The sequence below is a fragment of the Triturus cristatus genome, chromosome 6 (genome assembly GCF_964204655.1).
Source record: "Triturus cristatus chromosome 6, aTriCri1.1, whole genome shotgun sequence".
Lineage (NCBI taxonomy): Eukaryota > Metazoa > Chordata > Amphibia > Caudata > Salamandridae > Triturus > Triturus cristatus.
In genome coordinates, this window is record NC_140589.1 from 1123868333 (window position 1) to 1123888350 (window position 20018).

At 45.8% G+C, this 20018-nt stretch overlaps 1 long non-coding RNA gene across 2 annotated transcripts in view; it reads left to right on the plus strand.

The window, feature by feature from the left end:
• LOC146821063 (uncharacterized) overlaps positions 1 to 20018 on the plus strand; it is a 61183-nt gene that overhangs the window by 19247 nt on the left and 21918 nt on the right. For both annotated transcript variants that reach the window (XR_014963089.1, XR_014963090.1), the window contains exon 3: positions 1149 to 1250. This is a non-coding gene — a long non-coding RNA (uncharacterized LOC146821063). The remainder of the gene's footprint in view (positions 1 to 1148; positions 1251 to 20018) is intronic.

The window sequence follows — 20018 nt, forward strand, 5'->3', positions numbered from 1 at the left end:
GGAGGGAGTCAGAGGGAGGGAGACAGAGGGAGACAGAGAGAGACAGAGACAGAGAGACAGAGAGAAAGATGTGTGTATGCCGGTTCCGGTGGCTCAGTGGATGAAGGCGTCCGCTGCAGGGGCCTGTGTTCAACCTCAAGGTCACAGTTTTTTTTTGGTCTAGCCCCGCCCTCCTCTCCTACTGACCCCGCCCCCACCAGTGCGGCCCTCGGCCGCAAACCACACTGTAAATTTGGCCCCTGAGAGAAAGTTTGTGAGTACCCATGAATTAGACTATGCCAACTATATTAAACATATAACAAATCCAGTCCTCCATAGGAATACATGCTATGTCAGCACACCTTTTGTTTGCTGTTCATTCGTGTATTAAAGACAGACTGCTTAGATTAAAAAATATCTATCAGACTGTCTTTAAAACATTACTTGCGATTAGTGTAATTGCCGCGAGTATTGTTAGAAACGAACCTGCCAGTTAATAACAGCACTACTGTTTTGAGCCTTGCTTTAGAGATAACAATATGAACGCTAGTTTTTCTCCCTTTGTTTTAAATAAATCCCTGCACAGTTAACCAAGCATTAATATTTAAGGACACCATTGTGTTGAAGTCCCCCATTGCTTTGCGGAACGATGAACTAGGATCTCCCTGAACCAACTCTTGATAAACAAGCTATGCTCCAACTGAAAATAAACTTTTAAGTGAGTATATATAATCTAATTGATGTAAATAATTAAGGGTACCACAATATGTCTCTCCTTACGCTAAAACCGGTTGTAATATCAATATTGCAGCTTCATATACTCTTAACTTCCCGAGTTGGATACAAGCCTGCAAACACATACCTCGATGCCTATATGGAACTAAATAAATGTGAGTAGAATAGCTCAACAAGTAGGACTTGACTACTACTCTACTACCTTAATTTCTAGTTCATATAGATAAAATATGAAATTATTTGTCTTCATAGATGGAAATCGTTTGTTGCAGCAGTATCAAAATAAATACAGAGACTGCTGCTTCTGAGCTTTCATACAGGGACATAGATCTGCAAAACGTATAAGTCATCACAATTAAATCAAACAACTTTTAGATGGAGCATCATAAAGAAGTCATTATAACTCCTTATTTTTCTTCTCTCACGCATACTAGAAGCAACTCGGACATCCGAGGGCCAGCTCTTGGACCTGGATTAAAGGAGCAAGAATCTTTATTCCCACACTTAAAGAATATTTCTGATTACATCATAAGAAGGTATAAATACCTCCCTCGTTTATCTATTGCACTACTGAATAAGTCATGCATGACACCATGATTTTAATCTTAGGCTATCATTTAACTTATATAGCCCATAACTGGAAAAGAAGCTACCACTATATATACATCTGCCCACTCATTCATGAGATGTGGCATATTGATAGCTTTTTTAATATCCTGTTCACATTTTCCGTTCTGTCATCACATGGGAATCTCTATTTTTTTCTTCAACTGCTCTGGTGAAGGTAGCACACAGTGATCCCACCACTTGATGATCGATGACTGTTTTTTTCATATTATCTCGTTATTAAGTCAAATTTGTACCCCAGTAACCTTATGTACATAGTAAGGAGGTGCAAATATTCCATGCATGTATTTCCCTGGCACTTGAAGATCACTTCTAAAAGCATGACCTGCTCTTAATTAACAAATAGCTTGCATTTTCAGGCCTAGTCATAACCCTATATGTGTTAATATGTTGTTTATTGCCAATTTTTGTTGTAGAATAAAGTTGAGCTTGGTTTTCCTGAAGAAGGCACACACTCCGAAACATGCATAGTTTTTATCTACCGCCAGCCCTTGAACTGCTTTATAGCACACTACTCTTCAGTGAATTGTAACTCTATGTACATTGTTGTTTTGCATAATTGTTGTCCTTTACATGTTTGTATATATTTCCTTTCTCATAGGCATATAATTGTGTATATGACTTTTTTAATATTGAGACCGATAACATAAATATCTGTACACCCCAAAAAAATATATCTCAAAAAATAATCTTGAAAAAATAAGAATATTTCCATCAATGAAATTACTTAAATAAAAAATATTTTGTTATATAAAAAATATACAGTAGTTCTCTATTATGTGTTTATGCCTATTTGAATGCATTATATCATGGTTTTTGACTAATAAGATTTAGAAATGTAGGGGTCCCCTTTTTTTACCAAATCACAATGTCCCATGTCATGCATAAGGCCATCAGCAGAGGGCAGGTTTGGAATGGGATCACAATATGGTCCTTTCATGAAATATCACTTGATTAGTCTCATTGGGCACATGTTATAGGAATGTTGGGTCATTTTAATATTTTATGGCTTATAGAACCAGTAACGTGGGAAAAAACTAGAAGTATTGAGTTTTGGCAAGGTGAAAAATAATGGTACAAGAGCCACAACACCTGATCAGATGGGTATTTTAATATCCTAGCCTATACGAAAATGACAAAAATCTGCCAAATCTGGTATTTTTCCCCTAATCAATATGTATTTTAAACAGTAAACATTAGGCATATGCACTTCATATTGCTATCTAAAGCTGCCTTTATGATCCACGACTGAACTTCAAATTAACAATGGCAGAAAAGCCATGTTAAAAAGGAATAAGGTTTTCTCTATATATAAAGATTCGTCTTTAATTATCATGCTCTAACGTTTGCAGAATTTTAAAACATGAACAATGGGCGGTTATTTTTGAATATTTTTTGTATTTTTATATAGTGTGAACTAGTCCCAAGGGCATTGGGTCTATTTACATGTGCACTAGTTGCGTAAGAGGAGATACAATTTGTTTTAATTTTCATCCTCAGAAAATTAAGTGATTTGCCCAAAATCACAGGATGTTGAGCTAACGCCGGGACTCCAACTTAGCTCCTGAGTTCCAAAGTTGGCAGCTCTGGTCAAGGTAACCTCATAGCTAGGCCTATGCAAACACACAGGTGCGCCTCTCCCTCCCACCATACACTCAGCCCACAAAGACACTGGGGCTAAGGTGACAACACCTGCCCCCCAGCAGAGCCCCTGCATACTCTATCCCTCCCCATCCACCAAGGCCTGAATGTGATAGCCCAGCGGGGGAGGGGCCAGGGGAATGACAGGGCTTTTGGGCTGGGTCAAACCCAAGGGGGGTGAGGTGAGAATGACCCTACAGCCAGAGCAACAACTGGCCCCCAGGGAGGAGGCCTCTTCCTACTCACCCCCTCCCCAGCCCACCATAGCCTCAGGGCTATGGCCTGGCAGAGGTGAAAGGAAGCAAAGAACAAAGCTTCTGGGCCGGCATTGGAGGTGGGGGGCAATTGAGGCTGAAGTGAAGATGACCCAACAGCCATATCACCTGACACTGAACCCTCCCACCACCCAGCAAGGCTGCTTTACTCTTCCCGTCCCCACCTCTGTTTGACAGCCCATCTGGGGAGAAGGAACACTGCTTTTGGGTGTCTGTGCAGTTGTGCAGAGGATAAGCTGAAGTCTGCGACAGCAGGCTTAGTGAGGCAAGTCCCTGCCCATACAGTCAACCTGCCTTTCAATACAGCATCCTGACTGGGGGGCTGGCGAAGATGGTAAGGTTCTGTGAGCCGGGTGACACATAGTTTAAAAAAAATGGCCTACAGGTGACACTTATGCTCTGGCCTATCGGCCAATGCCCAACTGCCCGCCTTCCCAATCCGACCCTGTCCGAATGATGTGGAGCATCATATGGACATGAGGGGTTGAACAGTAAATACCCACTGGGCTCCGAAATAAAGTCCACAGTTACCATGGTTCCCAGCCCCACTATTGCACTCACTGAAACAAAATGAATGCGGAGGAAATGGCAACCCCACAGCCTTACTCCATACACAGCTGAGTGATATTAGAGCAGTATTTTGGGTAAGGATATCTTAAGGATTTTGTGGCCCCCTGGCCACACATATTTTGGAGTCCCCTGTTTCCAACATGTTTGAATTTCTGATCCATTTTCAACTAATTTGTGACTTTTGAAGTATACATAAAATTTTAGAAACACTAAAAGAAAGAAGACAAATTAAAGGCAATTACTTATATACAATCTGCAGGGTCTCACTCATACCCTTTAATATCCCTTATGTTTTTTTATCTGACCCTGGACTGTCTTGATCCACACAATGAGGCAATAGTGTATTTGGCAACATTCTATGACAATAAGAGGTAGGATTTTTCAGACTTCAAACATGTTAATTTGCATAACAATGACATAGTAAATAATACTGCATGCCCTTTAACTTGACAATGAGATCACAGGAAATTACCACACAATACAATACTTGAATGTTGTCTTTGATTCTGAGAACATCTCTATGAGGTGTGAGGGTAAAAAGATGCAAGGCTCAACAAGGGTGATAAAGTTTGTTCCTAATTAATAATAGGCACAATAGGACGAGAGATAGAGCTGCCACAACCGCTCGCACCAACTCCCAAATGACTCCCACACTAGTACCAGCCTCAGCCTCCCGGTTCCTGAGGGGAGTACAGCTCCCATCATTCACGGCCCAGAAGATGGGCAACAACGTCTGGTTCAGGCGCCTTAAATCTAGGAGAGGTGTTCTGCAGGGCGGGACATGCACAGGTCGCGCCTGGGAGAGGCCTAGGCGAATACTGGGCCAAGTGGGCCCTGCTTTAGCCCATCATAGCCTGGCATAGTCTGGGCTGGGCCACCCCTCTTAGTCCTGTGTCCTGGATGATAAGAAGCAGATATTTACCTAAAGGTAATGTGTGCTTTGGTTGTTTACTTTGTCTTTGCGTTTTGGGATTCTTGTTTTTCTCACCTCCCAGTAGCCTAGTTGGTTAGTTCAACATGGGAAAAAGGAAGGGTACCTCTAGAGTCCCTGGTGTTTCTCCATTGCATACATGCTCCACTATCGATAATTTTCTGACACCGGCGGTGCATATTGTATCCAATGAAATTGGATTGGCAGAGCGTTGTCTATCACTTACACCTAAGGGGTTTGTTCCACCTCTACCCTCCTCCATGGACAACATTTATGCTTCTGCAGGCACCCCTGTGCCTTCTTTCCTAGGGTTCTTTAGAGCCCTTGCACCAAATTTACCAGCTGGATCAAGCACAGATATTTGCCTTGAAGTTAAAGGACTAACTCGTAGTGAAATTCTGGGTGGGGTGGGGGTGTTTGGAGGGGGGGGGGGGAGAAGTCCAAGTTCCAGTTCAAGTACAAGTAAACAAACTCAATCATATTGGTTCATATGGTCCTGATTTAGATTCTGACCTAGATATTGGGCCAACTGCCAAGCGCAGGAAGCAAACCTTGAAACCTAAGCCACCTGTAACTGAGGGTAAAACTGTGAGAGGACTGGTATTGAGCCTGCATCCGTGTCTACGCCAGCCATACCAGATGAACGCTGGGAACACAAGTAAATATCTAAGGGACTTGTTGGACGTCAAATTGCACCCTGTTGTAGATCGCCTTGCCTCCATTGAGGCCCAACTGGGAACGTTTTCTGGTAATAAGACTTCTACTCGCCCCCAGGAAACTCACTGATCTTGAGCTGGTCCTTTATTTAATTCCGTTCCATCTATTATATCAACGCAGGCCCCTAATTCTGGGGGTGGGGTGGCCGCCAGCGACCAATTTTTGACCACTACTACCGGATTAGAAATGAATAGGGCTCCACCAAGTGATGAGGAGCAAACCCTTCCCGTTAAGCAGGTCGCCAAGCAGGTGGAAACAAGATACCCTAGTTTGGTTCCTCTCCCTGTGATTGACATTTCACCCGCCTCACCTCCTTATGTAATTGTTCTAGCTAATGATCCTAGCCTCCCTGATGAAAGTTCAGAATCCACGAGGGGCCTTAGGAAGAAAGTTATACATTGGCTGCACAGTAATGTGTGTGGTTTTTGGGATTTTTCAAAAGAGATTCTTTGTGCAAGACATGTGGGGGCATTGGTGGTATGGGCAAGCATTACAATGGCGAAAATATACATTTTCGAAATCCTATGGTCGTAAATTAAATATTGGGTCTTGCAAGGGCCGGAATGGTTAAAACTAGCCCTGTGAAAATCTTGCCATTGGGTTTTTTCTATAGGCATATGGCAACCCCCATTTTAGTGGCACCCAACCAAGAACTTCTTAGACCCCCTCGCACCCGTTAGCGCCCCTGCAAAATAGATTTGCGGTGCATGCAGGGTTGGAAGATAATGATTGGCAGTATAGCAAGGAGTGTGACTGTGCTGGAGCCCCGGTGGATGGAGGTGCCCTTAGCATAGAGAACCCTGGGGCAGACTTGCTTACCTACCTCTATCAATAAGGCCTGGTAACCTGGACAGGGATTTCGCTTTTGACAATCTTTCGAAGCCCAAGAAGGGATAGAAGCTGGTGTACCTGTTGTTGTAGGTGCTGAGCGTTGCCCATATAACAATTTTTTAAGCTGGAATGTGGCTGGCTTGGCCTCAAAAGTTTCAATTGAAGGCTGGCAATCTTTGATCTTAGATTATGACATACTTTTTATGCAGGAAACGCGGGAAGTAAAAGAGGTGGAATTTAATGGTTATACTGTTTTAGCCTGCCAGCTGTACCGTCGCCAGCTGGTCGTGCCAAAGGGGGGTTGTCAACCTGATTTAATATTGGCTGTTCAATCTCACCCATTTCTTCATACCAGGGTGAGGCCCAGGCTTTTTGCCTTTGCTGGAGCACTAAACATAGTGTTTACATGGTGAATTTTTATAATGATTTTGCTATGATGTTATCAGTGATGTCACTGACCATGTCATGAATGATGCAATATGTGACATCATCAGCAGTGTATTGCGGGCGCGCGAGTTATAGTTAGCAGAACTAACTATAACGGAGGAATTTCTATGGTTTTGTACGAGTGAAATGGCCAGCTAAATGCTAATTTCTAACTATAACGTCTCTGAAACCTATGTTTTTTTCAGTGAATTTCAAAGCTTTTTTAAATGCCAATTTCTAACTATAACGTCTCTGAAACCTATGGTTTTTTTCAGTGAATTTCAAAGGTTTTTTAAATGCTAATTTTTAAGTGTGATACCTATTTTTTTGTACTGATTTTCTACAGTTTTTTTAACTGTTTATTTATAAATATTTTATTTATTCAATAACATTATATATTTTTTTGAAAATTGCAACAACAAAAAAATTTCAAACTGAAATATTGATTACTTTTTTTGTTTTCATTTTTTATTTATTTATTTATTTATTTTTTTTTTTATTTTTTTTTTTATTAGAAACCGTTAATACACGATAAAATACAGACAAGGGCCTACAACCACCAAGGCCGGCCGCTATAGAGCCCGAGGGCCCGCAATGTGATGCCACACATTCAAATGAATCAGAGGCAAAGCTCCCGGCAGTTCGGAAGCACATATAACAGGCCGTGGCCATAGGCCAGGAGCAATCGGAAAAAACAGTTTCATTTTCTATTAAATACAAAACACACTCAAGGCAATGAGAGTCCGAAATAGCAGCGTGCTCTTCCCAGGACGGGGAACAACATACAGTGTCCAAAGCAGTTCTTGTCTGGAAGCGGTAGTAGGGGGCAACGGGAAGACAAAACATGGAACACACCTCACACAATCCCGCAGAATGTGTGGCTAGGGGGACAAAGCAATATCGACCTCTAATGGCAGAGGCGGGGTGCAGATACGTCCACGATATAAATTCCATGGACCCCATACCTTAGTCCATTTCCCTGGCTTCCCTCTCGCCACATACACCGTCTTTTCCCGAAACATACACCAGTCCATATTCTCCTTCCATACCTCGATCGTGGGCGACCTCGGGGAGCCCCATAGCTGTGCAATGTTACGCTTAGCCACCATGTACCCCAGAGTCACCCACTGCGTCTGTGCTGCATTATAATCATTCGGTTCCCAGACATTCAACAAACACCTCCTAGCCTCTGGCAACAGAGCGACGTGCGTGACCTCCTCCATTACGGTGTGGATACCATTCCAGAATCGCACAACCTCCGAACAGTCCCATAAGATATGAAGAAAGGTACCCGGCAGGCCACATCCACGCTTACACAGTCCATCCATCGAGTAACCCATACGCAGCAAACCGGGCCCCGTGACATACACTCTATGAAGGATCTTCAGCTGTACGAATCGTAAGCGGGCCGGGATCGCCACCTCTTTCGGGGAGGCCACCGCCGATACCCAGTCCTCATCGTCCAGTTCCAAGCCATCGCCCGTCCATGCCTCCCTCAGACGGAGCAGCAAGTCCGCGCGATCATTAATGAGTTTCTTATAAATCAGAGAAATAGTGCTGTCGGGCACGTAGCCATCCAACACTCTATCCTCCAGTGGGGAATACTCGGGGATAGCAGCAACGTCCGGAAAAACCGAACACAGCGCATGGTAGACTTGCGCATACCGGAAGTACTCTCTATCGTTTAATTTATATTCAGTTTTAAGCATTTCAAACGTTTTGAAAGACCCCTTCGCCCAAAGATCACCCACCTTACATATACCAATCATATCCCATTTCTCAAAGCCTTTCGATCTCCACAAACAACCCAGCCGCCCGGAGGCATACAACGGCGTCGCCCGAGTCAAGCGATACCTCCACCCCATTGCAGCATTCGCCGCGTGCCACGCACGTACCGCAACCTGCGTGGGTCCTGTCAACCGCGTGTCCGGTGTCACCGAGTACAGCGCCCTATTATAATCCCCACCCGGGAGCAGAAATTTATCCATCTCGAAGGCCGGATTCAAGGCAGGACCGTATATCCCGTGGTTCACCGCCGCCAACTGAGACACCCAATAGTATCGTTTAATATCGGGGAGGGCGACCCCCCCATCGTACCAAGGAAGCGTCAACTTGGCGAGAGCAATCCGCGGCCGCCCGTCCCAAAACAGTTGGCGCTGAAGACCCTCCACCTCCCGGAAATAACGGGCCGGCACGACATCTAGAGTATTTTGCAAAGCATACAAGAAGCGAGGTAGCGACTTCATTTTAAACAATGCCGCCCGTCCGAGCGGCGAGAGCGGAAGTCGTCGCCACCTCGCGACGTCGGCCTTTAATCGCTGGAGGGGAGGGAGAAGGTTTCGCTCATAGTGGACCGCGGGATCCAGAGAGATAAACATTCCCAAATATTTGAACCCCAGTGTAGCAATCTGGATGGGGCAATCCCGTGGCAGGGGGGGGGCCTCGCCCGAGAGGACGTAAACACAGGATTTGGCCCAGTTGATGACCAGGCCAGAGTTGCGGCCAAAGGAATTCAGTACGTCCACCAATACAATTAGCGACTGTCGGGGAGAGGTGAGATACAGAAGGATGTCATCCGCGTAAAGGGAGACACGGTCTTCAAACTCCGGCGTCCATCTAATGCCTCGCAGCGACAGCTCCCAACGCAACCAGGCGGAGAGAGGCTCCAAAGAAAGTGCAAAGAGAAGGGGTGACAACGGACATCCCTGCCGCGTACCTCTCCCCAGTGCGAAGGGAGCCGACACCCTACCATTCACCACCACCTGAGCCAGTGGGTCAGCATATAGTAATTTTACCCAACCAATAAACTCAGGGCCGAACCCAAATTTCGCCAACACGGCCCAAATATACGGCCACTCCAAGGTGTCAAACGCCATAGTAGCATCTAAAGATGCCAAGATGGCCGGCTCACGTATAAACTCCGCTCTAGCAAGCACGCCGTGCAACCGCCTCAAATTCAGAGCGGTATTCCGATGGGGTATGAAACCGGACTGATCCTGATGAATCAAGTCGCCCACGACCCGAACCAGTCGATTAGCCAGTACCTTAGCCAGAATTTTGGGTTCTGCGTTCAACAGCGAAATGGGCCTATAGGAGGCGCAGCGATCTCGCGGCTTTCCCTCTTTGTGTATCACAACTATGTTGGCGAGGCGTTGGTCAGGGGGGAGGAAGCCCGCCGCACGTGCCGCGAAAAACATGTCCCGAAGATACGGTGCTATTGTATCGGGACGCAACTTATATAGTTCGATGGGAAGACCATTAGGACCCACAGCCTTACCCGATGCGATCGAGCGAATGGCCAGGGCGATCTCATCTGACGACAACTTCGCCTCCATCAACACTGCATCAGCCTCCGATAGGATTGGCAATGCAATGTCTCTAAGCAACAGATGAGAGTCCTCCGAACGCGCAGAAACCGGAGAGTATACCCCGTGGAAATAATCCGCGAAGCAGTCAACGATCTCCACCGGGTCAGTCACACGCACTCCATCCATTCTCTCCACAACGGGCACCACCCTGCTCGCTCTCTCCTTCTTATCCAACCAAGCAATCAACTTTCCGGCCTTATCCCCCACATCATACAGTCGTCCTTGCTGCTCTCTACTCATCCCTTTAGCGGCTTCCGTGACTAGCGCTCTATAATCTGATTGTTTGAGGCTGAAAACGTGCAATTTCTCATCAGTAACTCCCCGCTCCAAGTCCTCCTCCATTTCAGCTATTTCAGTTTCCAGGCGAACCACCTCTGCTCTCTCGCACCTCTTAGCATGGGAGATAAGGGACAAGGCCTGCCCCCTGATCACCACTTTATAAGCCTCCCATAGGGAGACGGCCGACGACACCGACCCCACATTATCATTGAAGTAGTGATCAGTGGACTTGACCAGTTCCGCGCGGATCTTAGGGTTACGTATATACCAGGGGCTACTGGGTGCCACTCTCCCCTCTGCCCCAGGGACCACCTTCAATTGCAACCATATAGGGGAATGGTCAGAAATACCTCGGGCCAAATGACGCACCTCCCCAATCATACCAGCTTGGATCGCCGGCATAAGCATGTAATCAAGTCTTGAGAGACTCCCATGGGCCCCCGAGTGAAAGGTATATTGCGCCTGTCCCGGGTGCATCAATCTCCAGCAATCTACAAGTCCCAAAGTGTCCAAAAAGCCACCCAACCAGGCCTGAGCCCTAGGGAGATCCCTGGGGGGGTGACGGTCCTCCAACCCGGAGACAACAGCGTTAAAGTCACCCCCCAACACCAGAACCCCCCCAGGGAGTCCCAGGACCAAACGCCCCAAATCAGCAAATGTAGCCGTCTGTAACCCCGGAGGCACATACACAGCAACGAGCGAAACAGTCCTACCCTCCCATCTCCCCACCAGTGCCACATAGCGCCCCCTATCATCGTGGAGCACCTCGTCCACCTCCAAGGGGAGAGAGGACCTAACCAAAATGCCCACTCCCCTAGAGCCAGAAGTGAAAACCAGAGTGAGCGGCAAGGCGATAGCCCCTCCTATTTAGGGCATGGAAGGAGTTCCCAATCAAATGTGTCTCCTGCAGGAAAACAATGTCGGGCGAGATCCGTTTCAAAAACTGCAACACCACCCCGCGCTTGATCCTGTCCCCCAGTCGATTCACATTCCACGAAAGGATTCTCAATCCCCTACCCCCCATCCCACTCCCATGCATGATACCCACATCCCAGAAAGCACAAACCGGATAAGTCAGCAGAGAACTTCACATTGCCTTGCGAAACAAACAAACAATCCCCAACAACCCCCCTCCCCCACAATCCCCAAACCACAACTCCCCCCTCCCTGCACCCCTGCATGAGCCCAAACAGCCCCACCAACTCGCAGTGTGCCTGTCGCCCTAACATATACCACAAAAAGAACCCCAGAAGGAGGAAAGGGCCCCAATAAGCTCCCCACAACCCCCGGGCATTTGGAGGGCATATTGTGCCAAACTAGGGTCCAGTTGAGCCAAGGTACAAAACGTCACCAGTCCAGTCCTTCACCAGGAACCAAGTTCTAGTCCTGCTCCACCAAATCCCGTCCGCTCTCCGTCGTCCGACTGTCTCGATCTTGTCCCCGAGGCAGGGCATCCAACCAGTCTCCAACCGCCTCCGGCCGGTCGAAAAAGTGTGAGCGACCCCGGAACTCAACCCACAGCCTAGCCGGGAATAACATCGCATATTTCAGCTCCATGTCCCTCAAGCGCCGTTTGACGCCCAGAAATCCCAGCCGTTGTTTTTGGACCGCTTGCGTGAAGTCCGGGTAAAAGCTGACATTAGAGTTCTCAAACTTCAGCGGCCCGGCCACCCTCGACGCCTGAAGGATAGCATCCCTATCCCGAAAGTTAAAGAGCCGGGCGATTTATAGGCCGCGGGGGAGCACCCACTTTGGGCGCACCACCCGGAATCCTGTGGGCCCGCTCCACCGCAAAGAACTTGCTCAGTCCCTAGGGCGCAAGACGATTGGTCACCAGGTCCTCCACAAAAAGATCCGCAGCAGATTCCTCCGATCTTTCCGGCACTCCAATGATACGAACGTTGTTCCGTCTAGCCCTGCTCTCGGAGTCCTCAAGTCGCCGGTCCGTCAGGTCACTGGCTAGCCGCAACCTACGGACCTCCGTCTGCAGGGCGGCCACGTCCACAGTTAAGCTCGACGCCGCTTGACTCAAGGAGTCGACCCGCTCGTTAGTCTTGGACAGGTCTGCCCTGACCAAATTCACATCGATCAGGACCGCATCCAATTTATGAGCCAGGGTATCAAACTGCTGACCCACAGCGGTCTTCATCTCCTCAATGGCGCCCATGACGTCCAGCAAAGTCAATTCTGACGATGGGTCTGAGACCTCTTTAGACCTCTCAGGCGATTTATGCGAGCCACTAGGTGATCCCTTTGCCTGCGCATATCGATCCATATTATTGACCTGGGTATAGGCACCCCTCCGGGTTGACTTGGGTTTCGACTTGTCTCCGTCTAGTCTCGCCGCCATCGTCCGGAGGCCACCTAGGTTGGCACCCGCCCGCACCAGGAAAAAGGGAACCAGGTGGCTAATTCAATTAAACACAGCCGTCGCCGACAGTAAGCCCATGTAGAGTCCGAGAGTCAGGCCAGACACTCCGCCGTCCGCACCCCTCTGAAACACCAAAGTCTCTCAGCCGATATCAGAAAACAAGCTTGAAAACGAAAGTGAAAGTGCGGGGTCCGTGACAGGTCAAGCCCAGCCAGCCGCTGTTGTTCACTTCGTACCCGGGCACTTCATAAGCTCGATCGGGACCAAGGCAAGAGCAGGCCGCAAACTTCGGAGTGCAACCATTCCGGCTCCCGGCGTCCGATCTGAATTTGGAAAACGGGTGGCACCTCAGCGCAAGTTCATCTGCAAAAGCCCGTCAAATAAACCAGGATTAATTCAGGATAGACGTGGGAGGTTGCGGAGGCCCTCGAGAGCCGTAGGCCTACGCGGCCATCGTGGTTGCGAGCTAGGCTCCTCCCCCCTTCATTTTTTATTTTAATATATTTATATTATTTTCTTTAAAAAAAAACATGTTTCCAAAGCGTACACATCACGGTGGGTGTGCGGATTCTAGCCTCCATTTTAGAAAAGTCGTGAAGGATTCGCATACAGTGTGCGACGGCTGCATGTTTTTCAGTTACATCATATACATTTAATATTACGTGATGTGCGCAATTGGTATGCGACCAGTCAGCGACTCCTGCTCCCGCGCATTCACAACACATGCGCATTACGGTACGAGATGCTTGCGCGGTGGCGGGTCCTGCGTGACGTCATATACGTGCTGGGGCGCGCTGGGTGCGCAACTCCCGCAAAAAAAATGTATGTTCCAAAATGATATGTATGTGTCTTTAATATACATATTAAGGCAAGAGATTATCTAAGATATTCATAAAAATAATATATTTGTACTTATAATGACTTATATGATTTTTAAATATATTTTCGCGAAGTCGGGTGCCTGCAGTGTGAGTGTAGAGAACCAGGTCAGCCGGGCTGCTGTAGAGCCAAAGAAACCAGGTCAGCAGAGCCGTTGTAGAGCCAGAGAACCAGGTCAGCAGAGCTGCTCTAGAATCCGAGAACCAGGTCAGCAGAGCTGCTGTAGAGCCAGAGAAACCAGGGCAGCAGAGCTGCTTTAGAGGGAGAGAACCAGCTCAGCAGAACTGCTTTAGAGCCAGAGAACCAGGTCAGCAGAGCTGCTCCAGAGCCAGAGAACCAGGTCAGCAGAGAGAACCACTCTCTACTACTCGCGCTCTACTACTCTCTACTACTCACTATCTACTACTCACTCTCTACTACTCACTCTCTACTACTCGCTCTCTACAACTCTACTACTCTCTACTACTTTCTCTACTACTCACTCTCTACTACTCTCTACTACTCACTCTACTACTCTCTACTACTCTCTACCACTCACTTTCTACTACTCTTCTACTCACTCTCTACTATTCTCTCTCTACTACTCACTCTCTACTACTCTCTCTACTACTCACTCTCTACTACTCACTCTCTACTACTCTCTACTGCTCACTCTCCACTACTCACTCTCTACTACTCGCTCTCAACTACTCTCTACTACTCACTCTACTACTCACTCTCTACTACTCTCTACTACTCTCTCTACTTCGCACTCTCTACTATTCTATCTACTACTCACTCTCTACTACTCTCTACTACTCACTCTCTACTACACACTCTCTACTACTTGCTCTCTACTACTTGCTCTCTACTACTCGCTCTCTACTACTCTCTACTACTCACTCTACTACTCACTACTACTGTCTACTACTCACTCTCTACTACTCACTCTCTACTACTCACTCTCTACTACTCTACTACTCTCTACTACTCACTCTCTACTACTCACTCTCTACTATTCGCTCTCTACAACTCTACTACTCTCTACTACTTTCTCTACTACTCACTCTCTACTACTCTCTACTACTCACTCTACTACTCTCTACAACTCTCTACCACTCACTCTCTACTACTCTACTACTCACTCTCTACTATTCTCTCTCTACTACTCACTCTCTACTACTCACTCTACTACTCTCTACTACTCACTCTCTACTACTCTCTCTATTACTCACTCTCTACTACTCACTCTTTACTACTCTCTACTGCTCACTCTCCACTACTCACTCTCTACTACTCGCTCTCAACTACTCTCTACTGCTCACTCTACTACTCACTCTCTACTACTCTACTACTCTCTACTACTCTCTCTACTTCTCACTCTCTACTACTCTCTCTACTACTCACTCTCTACTACTGTCTACTACTCACTCTCTACTACACACTCTCTAGTACTTGCTCTCTACTACTTGCTCTCTACTACTCACTCTCTACTACTCTCTACTACTCAATCTACTACTCACTCTCTACTACTGTCTACTACTCACTCTCTACTACTCACTCTCTACTACTCTACTAATCTCTACTACTCACTCTCTACTACTCACTCTCTACTACTCGCTCTCTACAACTCTACTACTCTCTATTACTTTCTCTACTACTCACTCTCTACTACTCTCTACTACTCACTCTACTACTCTCTACTACTCTCTACCACTCACTCTCTACTACTCTACTACTCACTCTCTACTATTCTCTCTCTACTACTCACTCTCTACTACTCACGCTACTACTCTCTACTACCCACTCTCTACTACGCTCTCTCTATTACTCACTCTCTACTACTCACTCTCTACTACTCTCTACTGCTCACTCTCCACTACTCACTCTCCACTACTCACTCTCTACTACTCGCTCTCAACTACTCTCTACTGCTCACTCTACTACTCACTCTCTACTACTCTACTACTCTCTACTACTCTCTCTACTTCTCACTCTCTACTACTCTCTCTACTACTCCATTTTCATTTCATAAGGCTTTATTCGAACACAAAACGAGTTCATAAAAGCACACATTAAAAAGACAAAAATTCAGAGGCAGGAAAATACATCAGTGTAAAATGATTAAAAAAGCATACTTTTCCTAGCATTAATGGATTTAAGAAGAAAAGTAGCTGTATAAAAACACACATCTGGATGATGCAAATTAAAAAGTATACACATACAATCACGTAATGATCTCACCCCATATTTTACAAACAAGGGTTTCAGGTAAGTTATCCGGAGGTATTTATACAATTGACAAAACAGAAGAAAGTGCAAAGTGCTTTGCGGGGTACAATTGTCACAGGGACATGGACCGACTGGATGTATGTTCAATGTAGGGAAGGCAACAAGGTTGTGGACTACTCCCATTCTAAGTCTGATCAACACAAACCGATGTGCCTTCCAGGTTACTTGAGACAAATAAGGTTGAAGACCCATGACTTCATTTAAATCATGATAAAAGACATAAGTTGAAAGATTAGAGCTAACCCGGTGTCTCTTAATGGAGATTTGGTGTAAGAGGCACTGCTTAAGGTCGAATTTGGACAACGCATCGGCCCCATGGTGGTCTGCGACAATACTGATATTAAAAATCTCCCCAAAATTATCGACAACGTACTTCAACCATGGGATCCTTGTGTAATAGTCCAAAGCAAGGCAATCGGAAATGATAGCTCTACACAAAGACGTCTCTTCTTTGGTCCAAATGGAGCGCCACAGGGTCAAGGGTCTAAGGGCGATCAAATCGGAGAGGTTATAAATACCAAGTTCATTATGCACTAAGGCATTAGAAACAGAGCTTGGCAGGCACAAGAGTTTCTTCAAAAATGTGTTCTCCTCAACTTGTAAAGGTCCTGCCGGAGCGTAGCCCCATATACCGGCTCCATACAAGGCAATAGAAACACAGCGGGATTGAAAAATTTTCAACATATCATTTACCCGCCTAGCTCCCAATTTGCATGCCATAGTAAAAATCCCATAAGTGCTCCTGGCCATTTTAGACCTTACATTCTTATGTTCATTGGCCCAGGTGTTATTATTTGAAAAGGTAACCCCCAGATACGAAAAGTTGTCAACAGCTTGAATCTTTTGCCCCTCTATAAAAAAGGCTGGCTGTTTCTTTCCAAGCCTACGGCCATATTCCATGACAAAAGTTTTGGATTTGTTTAATACTAACTTTCTGCTTTTAATAAACTGCATAAAACCATCCAGCAATTTTTGGAGACCATACGGTGTACGTGAAATTAAAACCGCGTCGTCCGCATAAAGTAGCACAGGGATATATTCATTATTAATTTTGGGGGCATCGACTGCCAGAGATTTAAGAAAGGAATCTATCTCATTGATAAAAAGTATAAAAAGCAGTGGTGCTAGGACGCATCCCTGGCGTATTCCACGCCCAATCCTAAACAAGGGGGTACATTCACCTTGCGGACCATAACGGACGCAAGCTCTCAGTTTGGTGTATAAGCGTGCTAGGAAGAAAATGATACCCTCCGGGGCCCCCATTTCTAACAACTTTGCCCAGAGGATGCCGTGGTCTACCAAATCAAAAGCACTACTTAAGTCCGCAAAGCAGAGGTAGATAGTGCCGGTCTTGGCCAAAGTATATTTACCAACGAGCAGTTCTAAATTTAGACACTGCTCGATGGTACCACGACCCTTCCTGAAACCAAACTGACTCTCAGCTAAAATACCATTTTCCTCCACCCATTCCTCCAATCTCACCAGGAGCACTCGGCTCATAACTTTTACCGAGGAATCCAGCAGGGAAATTGGTCGATAATTCTTAGCTTCCCCACGGTTACCCTTCTTAAAAATTGGGACTAGAATAGATTCTTCCCAGGTCGGGGGCATTTCGTTACTAACTGCAGCGTTAAAAATATTTGTAAGCAAGGGCCCCCATATTTCTGGGACCAATTTATATACATCAATTGGTACCCCATCGGGTCCTTGTGCTTTTCCCCCTTTACTATCCCTTATACTAGCCAAAACCTCTTGTACCGTAAAATTTAGGGGAATATGTAGCCAACTATTCTCTATAACATTAGACGCACCATCTGACTGGAAGATTTTAGAAAAATGCGAGACCCATTCTGACTGCATAACGTTGGAGGTTAGTTCCGGTGTTTTTTCATCTTTAAGAAATGGGGAATTGACAGTTTTCCAGAACAGGGGACTGTTATTCAGTTCGGCTGCCTTAGTCAAATTGTCCCAAGCCTCCTGACGTAATTCTATTTTCCTGCATTTAAGGGTCTCTTTGTATCTAACTCTAAGATCTGTAACCAGACCCTTATTTCTAGGTTTAGCAGATAGAGCAGATTTCAACTCCCTCAAAGCCAGAGTGCAGTTTGAATTAAACCAACCTCTCGGTCGGTCCTCCTTCAATTTACTGGTACTTGTAAGTTTTGAATTAATGGCCGCATTGATACTAATAAAATGCTCAATAGAGCAAGAAGTGCCTATTTTATCTTCTAGGATCGCGACAATATCTACCAGGCAACTGGATATAATAAAATCGGACGTGATATCAGCCTTTTCCCCCTTCCATCTTAATCTTGTACCATTGGGGCGCTCGGCCTCAATACTATTAGCAGTGTGGCCCGAATTGTGGGTATCAACATTATTCCACAGCATGGCCTTTACTACCAGGCAATTATGGTCACTAAGTTGGATATCTATTACTTTTGGGGCTGTAGTCCAAGCCTCCAGACCCGGGGAAATGCAGATAAAATCTATTACTGAGTTCATACCCCGGCCTGTAAAGGTAGGACAAGTCTCCCCTTTGGCATTTTTCTCGTTAGCCATGATATACATATTATATGATGCAAGAAAATTATTGAAAGCATCTCCATAGTAATTATGTAAAAAATGAGGAAACCCATCCTCGTGACCGTCCCCAAACCCACAGACATTTACCTCTGAGAGGGGACAGGTAGTAATATTAAAATCCCCTGCCAAAAACAAGTCAAAGACTTCATTAGTGTCCTTAATAAAGTCTTCCAGTGCCTTTGAAAGATCTTTAACCGGCTGATCCCTAGAATCAGTAAAAACATTGTTATAAAAATAAATTAAAAGAATGTTCCTACCTCCTTTTATATTCAGCCATAAAATTTGGGAGTAAGCCCCAACTGTAACATATTTAATAACCATCAGAGGAGCTTTAACTGAAAGCAAGACAAGAAGGCCCCCCTTAGCTCTTCCCGATGCTGACCCAATAGCGGGTAACTGGTATGAATTAAAACCACTATAGCCTTTGAAATCAGTGCACCATGTTTCTTGTAGGCAGATTATATCAAAAAGATCTAAAAATTCCAACCACCCCAGACTATCTGCTTTTGATCTAATTCCAGCAATATTCCAACTTGCAATATAACAACTGGATAAACCATGGCTGCCGGTTCCTAATTTGGTACAATTATTATTAATTTGTTGGGAGGTAACGGTGTTAAAAGTTTCTTTGTCTAACACAGAATAACCTACTATATCATTCTCCTTACCCGAGGTCGTATAGTCTATGTATGGAATAGGGGTTTCCTCCTCTAACCCTGACGAACATACAATTAGACCTGTATCTAACAAAATATGATTCCCCGGGGATTCCGGAGGGGCGATACCCATCTCCGTTGGAGGTTCCGTGCGGACAACGAGGGCACCCATCTTATCTACCGGTATGGAATCTTTTGTTAGCTTTAAAACAGCATCCAACTCCTGTCAATCGTTTTGATCCAACCCACTCAGGCATTGAAATCGGTTGGCAATGTCAACCTGGGGGTTGTTTATCATACTAAACATTTCTTCTCTCCTCAATCTCCCTCTCCCCTGATGCCCTGAGGGGTTCTCCATATGATGACTATAAAAATAACCCAGAGGGCGGAGTGAGATGCCCTGATCATTGCTAGGGCGGGACGAGGCACGAATCAGAGCTGTGGTAGCAAGATGAGGGTCACTAAAGTTAATAATAATACAGTCACCAGGTATATTTTTAGGGGACATTCCAATCCAATTAGTTCTGGTAGTAGTCAGAATCTGATCCGCCATAGCCACGGGAAAACCACATTCACGGTTAAGCCAGGCCATGGTTTTATTTTTGAGTGAATCATAAGATTCTACTGAGCGATAAGGCCCATCCTCTCTAATAGGTGGAACATTAGTAAGAACTGCCACATAATGTGCACACTCAGGTGGCAGATTTGGTTGGGGGAGGCCATGGTTATTGAACCTCCCCCTACCAAAGGTTCTGGCTGTATTCCCCGTTCCATATGTAGCTGCATTTATGGGAGTGTTATTAGGACAAGAAGGCTTGGCTAAAACTACGCTGGGTGTATCCCGGGAAGGGGATCGTGTTAAATTACCTACAGAAC